The sequence below is a fragment of the Eublepharis macularius genome, chromosome 17 (assembly GCF_028583425.1).
Source record: "Eublepharis macularius isolate TG4126 chromosome 17, MPM_Emac_v1.0, whole genome shotgun sequence".
Lineage (NCBI taxonomy): Eukaryota > Metazoa > Chordata > Lepidosauria > Squamata > Eublepharidae > Eublepharis > Eublepharis macularius.
In genome coordinates this window covers 44,540,571-44,556,462 of record NC_072806.1, presented here as the reverse complement: position 1 = coordinate 44,556,462, position 15,892 = coordinate 44,540,571, and the positions used below count along the sequence as shown (strand labels likewise).

Sequence of the window (15,892 nt, the reverse complement as noted above, 5' to 3'; positions counted from 1 at the left end):
GGCAAATAGAACCCAAGGGGAAAATTTAACTAATCTTTTTGTTTTTAATGGAAATGCTTTTAATTATTGAACCATTTTTTTTCCTGCAGAACATGATGGCTCAGACATCTAGTCATTAAAGCTACGTGCGTGCATCTGTTTTGTCTCTAATATTCGCTTTCCATTTTTTCAACAAGGCGTTTAGGGCAGAATGCACGGAGATTAACCCGTTTTGTATCACAAAAAAGAGGAAACACTGGTGGGAGGCTATCAGAACCTGCCTTGGCCCAGCCTCAACTACAAGGAAGACTCCTCAAGGACTGAGGAACTCTGACTGGTCCCCAGAAACCTAAAAGGATCCCTGCACCCCACAGCCTCCAGAGAAAAAGCCTTCTGTTCTAAAGCCAGCAGAACAAACAGACCAGGACACCATGGTTAGACTCTCACAAAAAATCCAGGAGACCCAGAGCCAAAGAAGTTGCAGACCATGAACTGAAACCTGGACCATGTACATGAACGTATACCTGGCAGCCTGAGACATCCCACACATCTGTCTCCTGCAGGCGGTGACCAATACTCTCTTGATTTCTGCAAGATCCCACCTACAGCATGGGGTGGGGCTATCAGCTCACTATGGAATGGCTAAAACATGCGATATCATGTCCCTGAGTAGACATGGGCACGAACCAAAAAAAATTACAGAACCAGAGGATCGTGGTTCGGTGCAGACCATGATCCTGAATTCCCAAACAGCAATGAACATGTCCCGTTCCCAAACCTGGATCGTGGATCAAGGATCATGAAACCCAGCCTGGGAGCCCATGGCTATTATAAGCATGGGTCCCATTCAGCAACACAGGAGGTCTGTGTTTGGCCATCAGAGCTGCCTATCAGAGTTTGCAGGGGTGAGATTGGAGTGTCCACGGCTACAGAACACCCCCTTCCCCCTCCCTCCCCTGGGTGTCTTCTCCCAACTTGTGACTGCTTTGCTGCTCCATGGTTGGAAGGAAGCCCTGCTGATCAAGGAAAGCTGGGCTTCCATTCAGGTTTCCAGGGCGACAGAAGGAGGGCAAACAGAGCTCAGGCATTCCCCTGGCTCCATTGCCAGGGGAATAGATTGCTGGCGCCTGAGTGTCTGGATCCCTGAATCGAGCCCAAACGCCACAATCCAGGCCTCTCCCAACTGCTGGATCATTGGCCATGGATGATCACGATCCGCCAGGTCACAATTGCACGATCACCATTTTTGTGGGTTTTTTACATTCGTAATGCGGATCGGGCCCATCTCTATCCCTGAGTCTGCCACAGGATAAGACACCATTTTAAAGCCTTTTGAAAACTTCTAAAATTGGGGTCCACATCCGGCAGCAAGGTCAGCAGCTCTGAGGAGCTTGTCTCTGAAGGAGATCTGAAACCCAGTGGTCTGCAGGCTTGGGATTCCTGAGTTCTGGGGAGTTACCACAGAGAGCAGTCTCTGAAGTAAGAGGCTCAACTGGGGATTCACTCCAGGCACTGGAGGGGGAATTCTGTGAGTTCGCCTCATAGCACAGACTGCTGTGGATGCCATTTATAGGCAACAAGCTGCAAGCACCGAGATGGACAGATTACAAAGAGAAACATTATTATAACAAGAGAGGTCAGTGAGAAACAGGCTGTAAGTTTATGAAACAAAGGAGAGCTGTGCATGACAATAGAAAGGAAACAAAGGGCTTCCAGTTTGGGATCCATGAAGGTCTAACACAGTTCAGGGAGCTGAGCTGTCCGTGCTGTGGTTGTAGGGGCTGGAGGGGCACAAATTGCCCGTAGCCCCCTGTTCTGAGGCGGAGAACAAGCAAGTATGCTCAAGACCTTGAGAGTGTGTTGATCTCGGGTGTGAGGGGGGGTCTATGCAACGATCCCCCATCCACCCTTGAGGTCCCACTCATAGACAGGCAGCCAAGATTTCTGCAGCGGCTCTGGAGTCAATTTCTGACATAAGACCCTCATGCCCAAGCTTCAGCAACACAAAGAAGTGCTTTGAATAGATTGGATAATTGAAGCAGTGATTACAACTCAAGAGAAACGCTTAAGAAGGTAAAGATTGCTCTCTCTCAGTACGGGACAGATTACAATAAGAAACAAAGTGATAAAGAGAATTAGGCAACTGCGATAGACTTAATATATAACTGAGAAAGTTCCGGCATACAAATTGCTAAGAAGTGACTTTTTAAAGAGAAGTTAGAGCGGAAAAATGAAAATTGTTTACATACCTGTGGCTTGGAGGAGATAGTGGACTGTGAGAAAGTTTCAGTATCGCGAGAGCTGCTGTGCAATGGAGAGGAACAGGAAGTGCATCACAACCATAAAGAGACGGGCGAGAAGCAGCTTGTAACCAACGGAAGTGGAATATCGCCATTTTGAAGAAGGGCAGAGTTTTGACTTCAAGGAAAACGGAAGTAGGACATCTTGGGCAAGGGTAAGGGCGGCTGCCTCAAATAAGATCATAGAGAAAAGACGCCCAGCATTTTGGATTTCGTAAACACTAACTTTTGGAAAAACAATTTAAATTCGGACTTTTAAAAATAAAAGAAAAGAATAAACTTGCGCCACGGAGTTAAGGAAAAGAGCGGACTCGTGGGAGCGAAGTAAAGCTAGCCCCACGATGTCGAAAAAGGACTGGCAGATGGCGCTGGAAAATTTAGATTAAAAAGTTACAGAGGGAAATAAAGAGATGGAGAAAAAAGTTATGGAAGGAAATAAAGAGCTTAAAGATATGTTGCAAGAGATGGCGAAAAATGTGAAGGACTTTAAAGAGGCATTTAAATCGGAGATGGCAGAACTATCTAAGAATATGGATCAAGTCCAAAAAGACTTACAAGTCACACAGCAGAGAGTTAACGCAGTAGAAAACGCGGCTGACACCTTGGTGGATGTGCATAGAATGGAGATGAGAGGAGTGAAGGGAAGAATGGCCATAGCTGAATGTAAACAAATGGAAAAACAACTTAGATTTCATGGGATCCCGGAAGTTTTGGAAAAATCAACCCAAGAGCCTATTACAGAAATTCTGGCAGGTTACCTGGGCAAAGAGGAAGTGGAAATAGCAGCTCTTCTGGATGTGGCATACAGGATTAATTCAAAATTTGCAGCTCAAAAGAAGTTACCAAGAGATATGATCGTACGGATTCGTTTTCGTTTTCTCAGCCATGTCGGACGCTCCTCTCCGCAGGACTGGGAGGAAGCGCCCGAGCACCCTGACCGGGCGGCTGATCTACGAAGATTAGCCCCCAAGACTCCCAGTGAGGGAGACAGGGTCCGGGACGCTGCGGGAAGAGCCCCCCGAAAATCAATGTGGGGGGTAAATTGCCCATTTGTCCCTATGGAGGCCGGCAGACATGCGCGGCGCCTCGAGTGCTGCCGGGCCATGGAAAACGGCAAAGAGCAGAACTAGGCGGCAGCCTGTAAGTAAGCGAATCCCTTCTGTTATTACAAGCGCAGGCGAAGGAGTGGTGGGATCTGAAGCTAAGAAGGCTCGTTCTTCCCCTTCGCTGAGTATCAGAATCTGGCTGGCGGTCCCCCCCCCCTAAAATGGCAGCGAAAAAACAAAGTCCCGCTCTGGGCAAGTCAATCTCGGCTGCCCTGCAGGGGAAGGGAGAGTCGCTCGAGGAATTGGTGCGGAGGGCGGTTATCGAAGCCATAAAACCCTTTGTTGACAAGCTGAACGAAACAGATCAAAGGGTGGGCTTAATTGAGAGCGAAGTGAAAACCATCAAGGAAGCAGCGGGGGGGGGCAGAGAAGTCTGCTCGGGAAAGTGCGTCACTCGTGAAGGCTACGAATAAAGAGCTAAAGCTGGTGGAGAACCAGCTGATCGGGCTACAAGTGGAACGAACACAGACAATTTTGCGCCTCCAGAACATGAAAGAGGAGGAAAATGAGGATTTATGGGGTCTGGTCTCGGAACTATTGGCGACACCCGCGAAGGCAACTAAAGAAGAGGATAAAAGCGCCATTTTGGAAGTCCGCCGGGCTTCTTCAAAATATGCAACGAAGCGTCAGCTGCCTCGCGAGATCATTATTGATTTTTCATCTAAAAGGATCCGAGACACTATCCTATACAATACATATAACGCGGATCTGGACTTTTTGGGTAACAAAGTTAAGATACTGAAAGACGTCCCATTTTTAGTTCGGAAAAGACGTTTTAAGTATAAAAAGCTCGCAGCTCTTCTGAGGGAACGTGGAATAAAGTACAAATGGCTATTTCCGGAAGGAATCTGGTTCAGTTACAAAGATCAAGCTTACAAGATATTATCAGAAGATCAACTAAGGGATTTTGAGGACAAAAATCCGGAATTTCAGCGCACCAAGCAAGAAGAAAAGGAGAAGTCTGGGGGGGGGGAGGAAACGAGCACTGCGGCTGCAGTTGCTCAGACAGAACTGCGTCCGGGACCCAGGAGGGGGAGGAAAACTTAATTTGAATTTGAATTGTAACTTGCATTTTGTAAGGTCAACCATCAATACTATACAAAGCTTTAATTTTTTTTTAATAATGGCAGTATGAAGGGAAAGCATTCTGTGTAGTGTAGTTGTTATATGTTGTTGTTGGGTTTTTTTTCTTTCCTTCCCTTGTGTCAGACTGTGGCTAAATAATGTCCTTCCTACAGGTTCCCCTTTACAAGCAAACAAGAGTCCATTGTTTGAATAAGGAAACTTTACTGCAGAAATGGTTCATTATAGTCCACTGTCCTGAGTAGGAGACTCAGGATGGTACAAGATCATTGTTACCAATGAAGGGCAAAGCATGAGGTACAAAGTAACAGTTCCCAGCTGAACCAGCCTCCCCCCACAGTTCTCAAAACAACATCTTTCAGTCTTGGGAAGCTGGGCTCTCTCAAGGCCAATCCTGGGTGGAACGGTGTTAGACAAAACAATCTCGTCCGGTGAGAAATCTGCTTGGGAACTGGTGCACCTGTGGGGAAAGCACTTAAACACTAGAAGCATTAGAAAATGGAGTCAGTACAGCTCATATATACACTGGACCTGACATTCTGCCCCCCTTAAAATAAACCCCCCCCTGGTTTATATGGGTAGCGAGTATGAAAAGCTTTGGTTAATCTAGGAGCATGAACATGCACAGAGTTCACCCACTCATCATAACCAGAGTCAAAGTCCTTCCACCTGATGAGGCAAAAAAGCTGATTACGTTTGAATTTAGAGTCCAGAATTTGTTGCACTTCATAGTGTACTTGGTCGTCTATTAAAGTTGGGATGGGTGGAGCTTTGACATGCCACTTGTCATCGGTTGGAGCTCTTTTCAAGAGACTGACATGGAATGTATCATGAACATGGCGCAAATTCTTGGGTAAATTTACTGCAACAGTCACTTTATTGATTACTTTGCGCACAGTAAAAGGTCCAAGGAACTTTAACGCTAGTTTGCGGCTGGTCTGGGCTAGTTTTAGATTTTTGGTGGAAATATAAACATGATCCCCAGGTTGTAAATCCCAATCGGCCGCACGATGGCGATCTGCGTACTTTTTGTAATCCTGTTTGGCTTTCTCGAGGTGTTTTTTAATAAGAGTCCATTGTTGAGCGGCCTCCCCCCACCATGAAGACACATCCGGCGAACTAGAGGAATAGAGAGGGGGAGCGTCCAACGGAAAAGGGTTGAAGTGGGCTCCATATACAACCTTGAAAGGAGCCTCCCCGGTGGAAGCATGCACACTGTTGTTGTATGAAAATTCAGCTAGAGGGAGAAGGTCCACCCAATTATCCTGTTGGAAGTTAATGTAGCAACGAAGGAACTGCTCTAAGATCTGATTAGTTTTTTCGGACTGTCCGTCGGTTTGCGGGTGGTGGCTTGAACTGATTCCTTGTTCAATATTCAACATCTGTAAAAGCTCCCGCCAGAAGTTGGCAACAAATTGTCCGCCGCGATCCGAAATCACCTTGGACGGAAAAGAATGTAATTTTACGATGTGTTTTAGGAATAGATCTGCCAATTTTCGAGCGGTGGGTATAGCAGTACATGGAATGAAATGCGCTTGTTTGGAAAACAGATCTACTACCACCAAAATGCAATTATGTCCTTTCGAAATAGGTAAATCAGTGATAAAGTCCATGGATATTGTTTCCCAAGGTCTGTTAGGTGTTTCCAATGGTTGGAAAAGACCCGGAGGTTTCCCTTTCCGAGTTTTGGCGCTGAGGCAAATGGGGCAGGAGCCTACATATTGGGAAATGTCCTTGCGCATGCCCGGCCACCAGAACTGCCGTTGTATTAAATGTAACGTTTTCAAGTACCCATAATGTCCGGCGGTGGGAGCATCATGACACCGCTGCAAGACCTCCCGTCGGAGGCTGTCTGGGACATAAAATTTGTTGCCGGCTAGCCAATCCCCCTGTGGGGATTGATTCAGTTTGGTTTTAGGTGCTTTAACCCCCTCCTTTTCCACCTCAGATTTAAGTTTCGATTTCCACTCTTGGCTGTGCGGGAGGGGCTGGCTTGCTCGGCTGCGTGTAGTTACCACGCCTCCCAATTGCGTAGGTGAGAAGACAGTGTCTATAGTCTCCTCCCGTTTGCTTTTGTGTTGGGGCATGCGCGATAGGGCGTCTGCAAGAAAGTTAGTTTTGCCCGGGAGGTAATTCAAAGTGAAATTGAATTTGGAAAAGAATTCTGCCCATCGTAATTGTTTGGCATTCAGTCTGCGAGGGCTTCGAAGGGCCTCCAGATTTTTATGGTCCGTCCAAACCTCGAAGGGGTGCCGCGCCCCCTCCAGCCAATGCCGCCAGTTAGTGAGGGCTGCTTTTACTGCAAAGGCTTCCTTCTCCCACACATTCCAATTTCTTTCAGCATCAGAAAACTTCCTTGAAAGGAATGCACAAGGCCGCAGTTTCCCATCCTCCCCCTTCTGCAATAATACACCTCCAATCGCCGTATCGCTGGCGTCGACCTGCACTATGAAAGGGTAGTTCTCGTTGGGGTGGCAGAGGACGGGTTCTGTTACAAATTGCCCTTTCAGGCATTCAAAGGCTGTTTGGCAATCGGGTGTCCATTGTATTTTGGAGGAGGGTTTCTTTGCCTGGTCCCCTTTATCTTTGGTCTTTAACAGTTCTGTTAAGGGGAGCGTGATTTGCGCGAAGTTTGCAATAAAGTCTCTATAAAAGTTGGCAAAACCCAAGAAGGACTGCAGTTCTTTACGGGTGGTGGGAGTTTGCCATTCTTGGATCGCTTGTATTTTGGCTGGATCCATTTTTAAACCCTCTTGGGATATACAGTAACCAAGGTAAGTGAGTTCAGTTTTATGGAATTCACATTTGGACAACTTGATGGGTAATTTATTATTCATTAAAGTGGCCAGAACTTTCTGAACCAGTTGAATGTGGTCCTCCTCGGTGTCTGAATAAATTAATACATCATCAAGATACACCACTACACCTTTATAAAGGAATTCATGTAGAACTTCATTTATCATGGACATGAATACAGACAGGGCTCCCGTCAATCCAAAAGGCATAACTAAGTATTCATACTGTCCGAGGGGTGTATTAAACGCGGTTTTCCACTCATCTCCTGCCTTAATACGAACGTGGAAGTAAGCATCTTTTAAATCTAATTTCGTAAAGATCTTACCTTGTGCCACGACGTTGAGAAGGTCCCGGATGAGCGGGATGGGATAGGCGTTGTTGGTTGACACAGCATTAAGTCCCCTAAAGTCCGTGCATAGCCGGAGTCCCCCATCTTTTTTCTTCACGAAGAGGACCGGAGCCGCATGGGGACTATTGGCTGGGCGGATGAACCCCCTTTGGAGATTGGTGTCGATGAATTTCCGGAGCTCTTCCCGTTCATGGAGACTCATAGGATAGAGTCGGCCTTTGGGTAGTGAGGCTCCGGATAAGATCTCTACTGCGCAGTCGGTTCGTCTGTGCGGGGGTAGAGTATCAGCTTCTTCTTCGGAGAAAGCATTCAAAAAGGGCCAATAATATTCGGGTATTTGATTTATTTCCTCTTGGGTGAGAAGAGCTTTTTCGGTGTGGGTTGGATCACTACCCCAATTTTGGTTCCATCGATGATTTTTACAGTTGGTGTGGTTGAAGGTGATACATCCTTCTGCCCAATTTATGTAGGGGTTGTGATCACATAGCCACTTGCTGCCTAGAATTAACGGGTATTTGGCCGTGGTGCTGATGACGAAAGACCTTTTCTCCCAGTGTTGGCCCATGCCCGTCGCTACTGGAACTGTTTCTGTGGTGACAGGGTTCATGTTGGTGCCATCCATTTGTTCGAAAATGACTGGGTTTTGCAATTCCCGGACTGGCAGGACCAGTCCATTGACTAGGGCTGGGGCGATGATGTCTCTCGAACAGCCTGAGTCAATGAGTGCTTGTACACGTATGTGCATCTTCCTCTCCGGGTTAACCAAAGTCACTGGCATGAATAATATGGACCCATGCGGCCGGTCCCTGGTTGGGATGGGCTTAGGGTGGATCTGTCGTTTGGGCCCTTTTACGACAGATCCATTTCGTTTCCCGACTGGGGGCTTTCTGGATTCCCCTCTACATTTGGGGTAGAGGGGTCGTATTCCATGAGTTCTTCCGCCTCCAACCCCCTGTCTGAGGCAGGTCGCTGGGAAGTGCCACGACTCCTACCCGATCTGGGAGCTGGTGTTGGGCATTGGAATGTAGGGAATGGAGTAGGGGTTGGACGCCGTAGTTGGAGCGGAGGTCTTTGCACAGGCCGATAGGGGCATTGTGCCGCAAAGTGGCCGGCTTGTCCGCATTGCAAACACAAACCTTGCTGCCATCTAGCATCTCTCGCTCCACGGGTAGCGTATCCAGTACCCCGTCCTCCCTTCTGTAAAGTTAAGGATCGTCTTTGTCCCGTTTGTTGTTGTTGTTCAACCAAACGGACTTCTAATATGCGATTTTCAACTTCGCATGTAAGCTGGATCCAGCCCAACAGAGTAGGAGGGTTGTCCTGCATAAGGGCTCTATCCAGAAGTCTCGGGTTCAGCCCTTGTTTGAACAGAATTATTTTGGTGGATTCCTCACACCTAGGGCATTTAGCGGCTAGCTGTCGGAATTTCGTAACATAGTCTCTTGCTGACATGCCGCCTTGTCTAATGGCTTGCAGTTCTGTTCGGGCCCTAGTTTCTTCCAAGGGGTCTTCATATTGTGCTCGGATAGCATCCACCAACCCCTGTAAAGTATTGAGTTCTGGGGCCCCAATATTGTATAGTCCTACATACCAGTCTGCCGCTTTGCCTTGTAAACGAGAACCGAGATGTTCGATTTGGCTGGCCTCGCTTCCAAAAAGATGTCCCCACCAGTTGAAGAACTGTACTACTTGTACTAGGAAAAATCCCAATTTGGAGGGATCTCCGTCAAAAGTAGCTTCCAGTTTCACCCAGCCCATTGGAAGGTCTTGTCTCGGGGCTGGTGCAGGGTAATAGTCCATCGAAATCGTCAATGGCACCTGCGGCGCAGGAGGAGGTTGTTGGGGCCATGGTTGTGGCGGCAGTAATGGTTGCCCGGGGCCTCCCGGTTGCGGTGGTAGGTACGGGACGGGGAGTCCCGGAGGGGGCCTTACCGGTTGGACTGGTGGCGGCATCACCGGCTGAGCTGGCGGTGGTGGCGGTAGCACCGGCTGGGCTGGCGGCGGTAGCACCGGCTGGGCTGGCGGTGGTGGCCTTGGTTGGGTTGGTGGCGGTAGCACCGGTTGGGCTGGCGGCGGTATCACCGGCTGGGCTGAAGGTGGCAACAGCGGCTGGGCTGGCAGTGGCAACACCGGTGGCGCTGGCCGTAACGGTTGAGCTGGAGGTGGCCGAATAGGTTGGGCCATGATTGGTCGCTGCGGGGCGGGTCGGCGGGGTTGAAGTGGTATAGGCCGCACTGGTTGATTAGGAGGCGGTAATACCGGTTGATTTGGAGGCAATCTTACCGGCTGTTGTAGAGGTGTTAGTTGCGGTCGAAGCGGGAGGGGCCGCAGCGGCGAAGGCCTGATGGGTGCTGGGCCGCGCGGGCTTGCCCCTCCCGGCGTCGTTGAGCTGGGAATTGGAGGTTGTTCCCGTGGCACGACCTGCACTGGTAGACCTTCCCCTGGGATTTGCTGAATGGGAATAATTACTGGCGTTTGATGTGGCGATCCCTCCCTTGGGGTAGCTGGAGGCTCTTCTAACTGATCCGGCCGGACCGTTATTGGGGAAGCTGGAGGGGGTATCACCGGCGACTCTGTCGGGCGGGTTGGCTCCTCTCCACTCTCTCCTGGAACCTCAACTGGAGTATCCCCGGAAGGCGGAACTTTGTCCGGTCTAGGGGGTTCCGTTGGAGTTTCTCCCGGCTCTCCAGGGCGGGGTTCCCCCTCTTCTTCCGATTCGGGAGGGTCGTTAGGGCACTGGCCAGTGGTGCAGGATCCCTCTTCACCTTCCTTCCCAGGGTTACTTGAGGGCGGCGGCTGCCACGGGACGGGTTCCCTTGGATGGGAAATAACGCTTTGTAGTGTGGCTATTTGTATAGCCATCTCTTCGGGTGATGGTCTCTCTCCTGCTACCATCACCGAGAGCAGATGTATGGCATGAGCTAGGCTTTCCTCCATATCAACCAATCTAGCTTCCAGCAGTTGAATTCGACTTGGACCCGGTTGGCCCATCGTGGAACCTCCTGCGGCTGCTGCTAGCGGGGAAAACGGCCCCCAGGGTGGAGGGTCTCCCTGATCGTCCTGCGATCTCGCTGCTAGAATTCCTTTGGCTAGGCCCGTAACTGCCGAAATGCCGGAATCTACAGCAAGGGTGCGATTTTGCATCTGCACCCAACTTTGTTCAGGAACCTCTGGTTGCTCCGACCACGGAGTGAGTTCCGAATAATCCCAACTTAGGATGCCGCGGCAGGATGTGTCCCATTCCGTGTGCTCGGTCGTCCTATTCCAAAACAGCCACGGTTGGCTGCTGTCCAATTCAGGGACTGTCTCTAGGCTTCGGCGCCCGTCCATGGATAATTGCTGATGCACCCCACTGGCCCTGCGCTCCCTCATTTCTCGGGGTCTGGGTCCCCACTCCGAAGGTGTGGGTAACGAGAATAAGGGGAGGGTGGTGGCCGTCGGCTTTTCACCCCCACTGCCGAGATCGATGAGAGGCGGGGTAGTAGTTGAAGCTCCGTTCCCTGCTGGCACAGGTTCCTGAGGTTCTTGGGGTTGCACTTGTTGATCGCCGGGGGACGCATACGGATCAAACAAAGGATCCCTGTCCGGGACTGCCTTGGATTCCGCTGGGCCCGACTCAGACATGTTTGGTAACAAAATGTCAGACTGTGGCTAAATAATGTCCTTCCTACAGGTTCCCCTTTACAAGCAAACAAGAGTCCATTGTTTGAATAAGGAAACTTTACTGCAGAAATGGTTCATTATAGTCCACTGTCCTGAGTAGGAGACTCAGGATGGTACAAGATCATTGTTACCAATGAAGGGCAAAGCATGAGGTACAAAGTAACAGTTCCCAGCTGAACCAGCCTCCCCCCACAGTTCTCAAAACAACATCTTTCAGTCTTGGGAAGCTGGGCTCTCTCAAGGCCAATCCTGGGTGGAACGGTGTTAGACAAAACAATCTCGTCCGGTAAGAAATCTGCTTGGGAACTGGTGCACCTGTGGGGAAAGCACTTAAACACTAGAAGCATTAGAAAATGGAGTCAGTACAGCTCATATATACACTGGACCTGACACCTTGTTCCCCTTTCTTTCCTTTGTATTGTTAGTTAATGTAGCTAATAAAAAAATAATAATAATAAAAAAAGAGATATGATCGTGCAATTTACAACTAGAAGCATCAGAGAGTCAATTGTGAGTAAACAATTCCAGGATCCATTAGAAGTCGACGGGAAAGCGGTGAGAATCATGAAAGAGCTGCCCAGATTGGTGTTGTTGGAGAGGAAAAAGTATAGAGAGCTGGTCCAGATGTTAAAAGATTTGAAAATTAGATACAGATGGGAAATACCTGAAGGGCTGGCTTTCGAATTTGGTGGAGTTAGGAGGAATATCAGATCTGGTCAGGAGATGGAAACGTTTATTAAAGACAATGAAAAAGACTTACCAAAGAGAGCTAAAATTTGATCATGGAGTGTAGAATTATATCTTGGAATGTAAACGGACTAAATTCACCTTCAAAACGTAAGATCATATTCCACTGGCTTTTAAAACAAAAATGTAATATAGTGTGTTTGCAAGAGACACATATCAAAAAGCAGGATGTAAAATATTTAAAACTTGCAAAACTTGGCAATGAATTTGCAGCGGCTTCCAAAAAGAAGAGAGGAGTTGTATTGTATATAAAGGAAAAGCTGCAGCCCAAATTAGTTTTATGTGATACAGAAGCCAGATATATAGCAGTGGAAATAATTTGGAACTCAAAGAAGACTTTGGTGATTGGAATTTATGCGCCTAATGGTGCGAAAGAAAATTTTTTCAAGGATTTACAGAAACTTAGATGAACTGACCTATGATCAAATAATTCTGGCAGGTGACTTCAATGGAGTTACAAACTTGGAAGAAGACAAGAAATCTAAAAGTGCACATAAAAAAAGAGGACTTTTGCCAAAATCCTTTATTGCGATTAAGGAACAAGAAAGTCTGGAAGATGTATGGAGGAGACAAAACCCTAAAAATAGATAATATACATTTTATTCAGCAAGACATTTTACATTATCAAGAATTGACATGATCTGGGCCTCCAAAGAATTGGCGGTATGGACTAAAGATGTGGAGATAATACCTAGGGTAGGCTCAGATCATAATCCGATTATGTGGAGATTTGGGAAAAATACCAAAAGAAGAGGATGGAGGATAAATGAGGACTTGCTGTAGTCAGAAGAAAATATTGTGTTGCTACGGAGAGAGACCAAATTTTTTATACATTATAATATGAATAAGGATGTACCAACTTACAAGGTATGGGACACCTATAAAGCTGTGATAAGAGGAATATTAATGGACTTGACTGCAAGGGATAGAAGGAGAAAGGAAGAAAAGAGACATGAAATTATGGAGAAAATTAAAACCAAAGAGATACAACTTAAGAGAAGACCAGGGAAGAAGAAAACCTATCAGGACATAAAAATTCTGCAGGAACAGTTGATGGCAATGAATAATAAAGAATTGGAGTGGAATTTGAAAAAAATGAATCAGAAGTCGTTTGAAGGTGCAAATAAACCTGGGAAATATTTAGCGTGGCAATTAAAGAAGAGAAAGGAGAAGAGAACTATAACTATGATTCGAGAAGATGATAAAACATGGGTGGACCAATCAGCTATTAGTAAAGCCTTTTTTAAATTTTATGCAAAATTGTACCAAAGAAAAGAGGTGAAGAAAGATTCAATAGTGGAATACCTGGAGAAAATAAAGCTTCCAATAATTTCAGAGGAATGGAAAGAAAAGCTAAACAGGGAAGTGACAGAAGAGGAAATAAAAGAAGCCATACAATCAACTAAATTAGGGAAAGCACCAGGTCTGGATGGAATAACGGCTAAGTTCTATAAAACGATGGTTAAGGAATTGGTACCTTTCCTGAGAGAGGTAATGAATGGAATTTTGCAGGGCCGAAAGATCCCTGATTCATGGAACGAAGCCAATATATCGCTGATCCCAAAAGATGGACAAGATTTGACCAATGTTAAAAATTACCGCCCAATTTCGTTATTGAACAATGACTACAAGATATTTGTGAAAATTTTGGCGGTGAGACTAAAGGGATGGCTGTTGGAATTTATTGCAGAGGAACAGGCTGGATTTTTACCTAACAGACAAATTAAGGATAATTTAAGGACAGTGATAAATGCTATTGAATATTACGACAAGCATTGTGACAAGGAAGTTGGTTTCTTTTTTGTGGACGCTGAAAAAGCATTTGACAATCTGAACTGGGATTTTATGTTTGCCACTATGGAAAAGTTGCAAATGGGAGATAAGTTCATACAAGCAGTTAAAGGAATTTATAAAGACCAGTGTGCAGCGATTGTAGTCAATGACGATTTGACTAAAAAATTGAAAATAACTAAAGGTACAAGACAGGGTTGCCCATTGTCTCCATTGTTGTTTATTCTGATTTTGGAAATGTTGTTGATTCAAATACGAGAGGACGAAACAATTAGAGGCATAAAAATAAAGGAATTTTCCTACAAAGTCAGAGCATTTGCGGATGATGTAATGTTAATAGTGGAGGATCCAATATACAGTATGCCAAAAATACTGTACAAAATAAAGGAATTTGGAGATTTGGCTGGATTTTATGTGAATAAAAAGAAGTCAAAGATATTGCGTAAGAATATGACAAAGCAAAACCAGCAAGAATTGATGGAGATTACAGACTGTGAAGTAGCTAACAAAGTGAAGTATTTAGGAATTGAGCTGACTGCAAAAAATATAGATTTATTTAAAAATAATTATGAGAAATTGTGGATACAAATAGAAAGAGATCTGATAACATGGAATAAATTAAATTTGTCATGGTTGGGAAGAATAGCAGCAGTGAAGATGAATGTGCTACCACGTGTGATGTTTTTGTTGCAAACAATTCTAATCATTCGGGACTACAAACAATTTGATAAATGGCAAAGGAAAATTTCGGACTTTGTGTGGGCAGGCAAGAAACCTTGTGTGAAAATGAAGGTGTTACAAGATTCAAAAGAAAGAGGCGACCTGCAATTGCCAAATTTAAGATTATATTATGAAGCAATCTGTTTGGTTTGGTTAAAAGATTGGATAACGTTAAAAGACCGTAAACTGCTGGCTTTGGAAGGATATAAAAAACTGTTTGGATGGCATGCCTATTTGTGGTACGATAAAGTTAAAGCGGACTCTATGTTTTTGCATCACTACATTAGAAAAAGCCTTTTCACAATCTGGAAGAAATATAAGAACTATATGGAAGGTGGTATTCCCTCATGGGTAGTACCATATGAAGTAATAGATCCGAGAGCGGTTTATAATGAACAACAATGTCTAACCTATAAAGAGATAATGTCGATGGAACATAAAATGTTATTTAACATCTATATGCGCCCCCTCGCCCAGTTGGTGCGGAGGTTTGGGCTGGGTTGTCATCAATACGCGGATGACACCCAACTTTTTCTGTTGATGGACGGCCGGCCAGACACGGCCCCAGACAATCTGGCCAGAGCTTTGGAGGCTGTGACGGCATGGTTGAAACAGAGCAGACTGAAATTGAACCCAGTGAAGACGGAGGTCCTGCAGCTGGGACGGGGGCTGCCAGATGTTGGGATCCAGCTCCCTGCCCTGGATGGGACACCACTGGCAACTTTGCCAGTGGTAAAGAGTCTGGGTGTGTTCCTGGATGCCTCCCTATCGATGGAGGCCCAGGTCACGGCGGTTGCCAAGTCTGCATTTTTCCATCTTCGTCAGATCAGGCAACTTGCCCCCTACCTGACGCCCCAGGACCTGGCTACAGTGATCCATGCAACGGTCGCCTCCAGGCTAGATTACTGTAACTCACTCTACGCTGGGCTACCCCTGGGCCTGATCCGGAAACTACAACTGGTCCAGAATGCGGCGGCACGGGTCCTGACTGGTATACCTTACCAGTCACACATCACACCTGTCCTGCGCCAGCTTCCAGTTGAATTCCGAATCAGGTTCAAAGTGTTGGTTCTTACCTTTAAAGCCCTGAGTGGGTTGGGACCGGCATATCTTCGGGACCGCCTCTCCCTGTATGTTCCCCGGAGATCGCTTTGATCAGCGAATAAATATTTACTTGTGGTCCCCGGCCCTAAGGAAGCCCGCCTCGCTTCAACCAGGGCCAGGGCTTTTTCAGTCCTGGCCCCAGCCTGGTGGAACGCTCTGTCAATGGAAACCCGGGCCCAGCGGGACATATTATCGTTCCGCCGGGCCTGTAAGACAGAGCTGTTCCGCCAGGCGTTTGGTGTTTGAAGGGGGCG

At 46.8% G+C, this 15,892-nt stretch overlaps 1 protein-coding gene across 1 annotated transcript in view; it reads right to left on the bottom strand.

Moving 5' to 3' along the window:
• FAM13C (family with sequence similarity 13 member C) overlaps positions 1-15,892 on the bottom strand; it is a 199,463-nt gene that overhangs the window by 146,978 nt on the left and 36,593 nt on the right. The gene's annotated exons all lie outside the window — the stretch shown is intronic.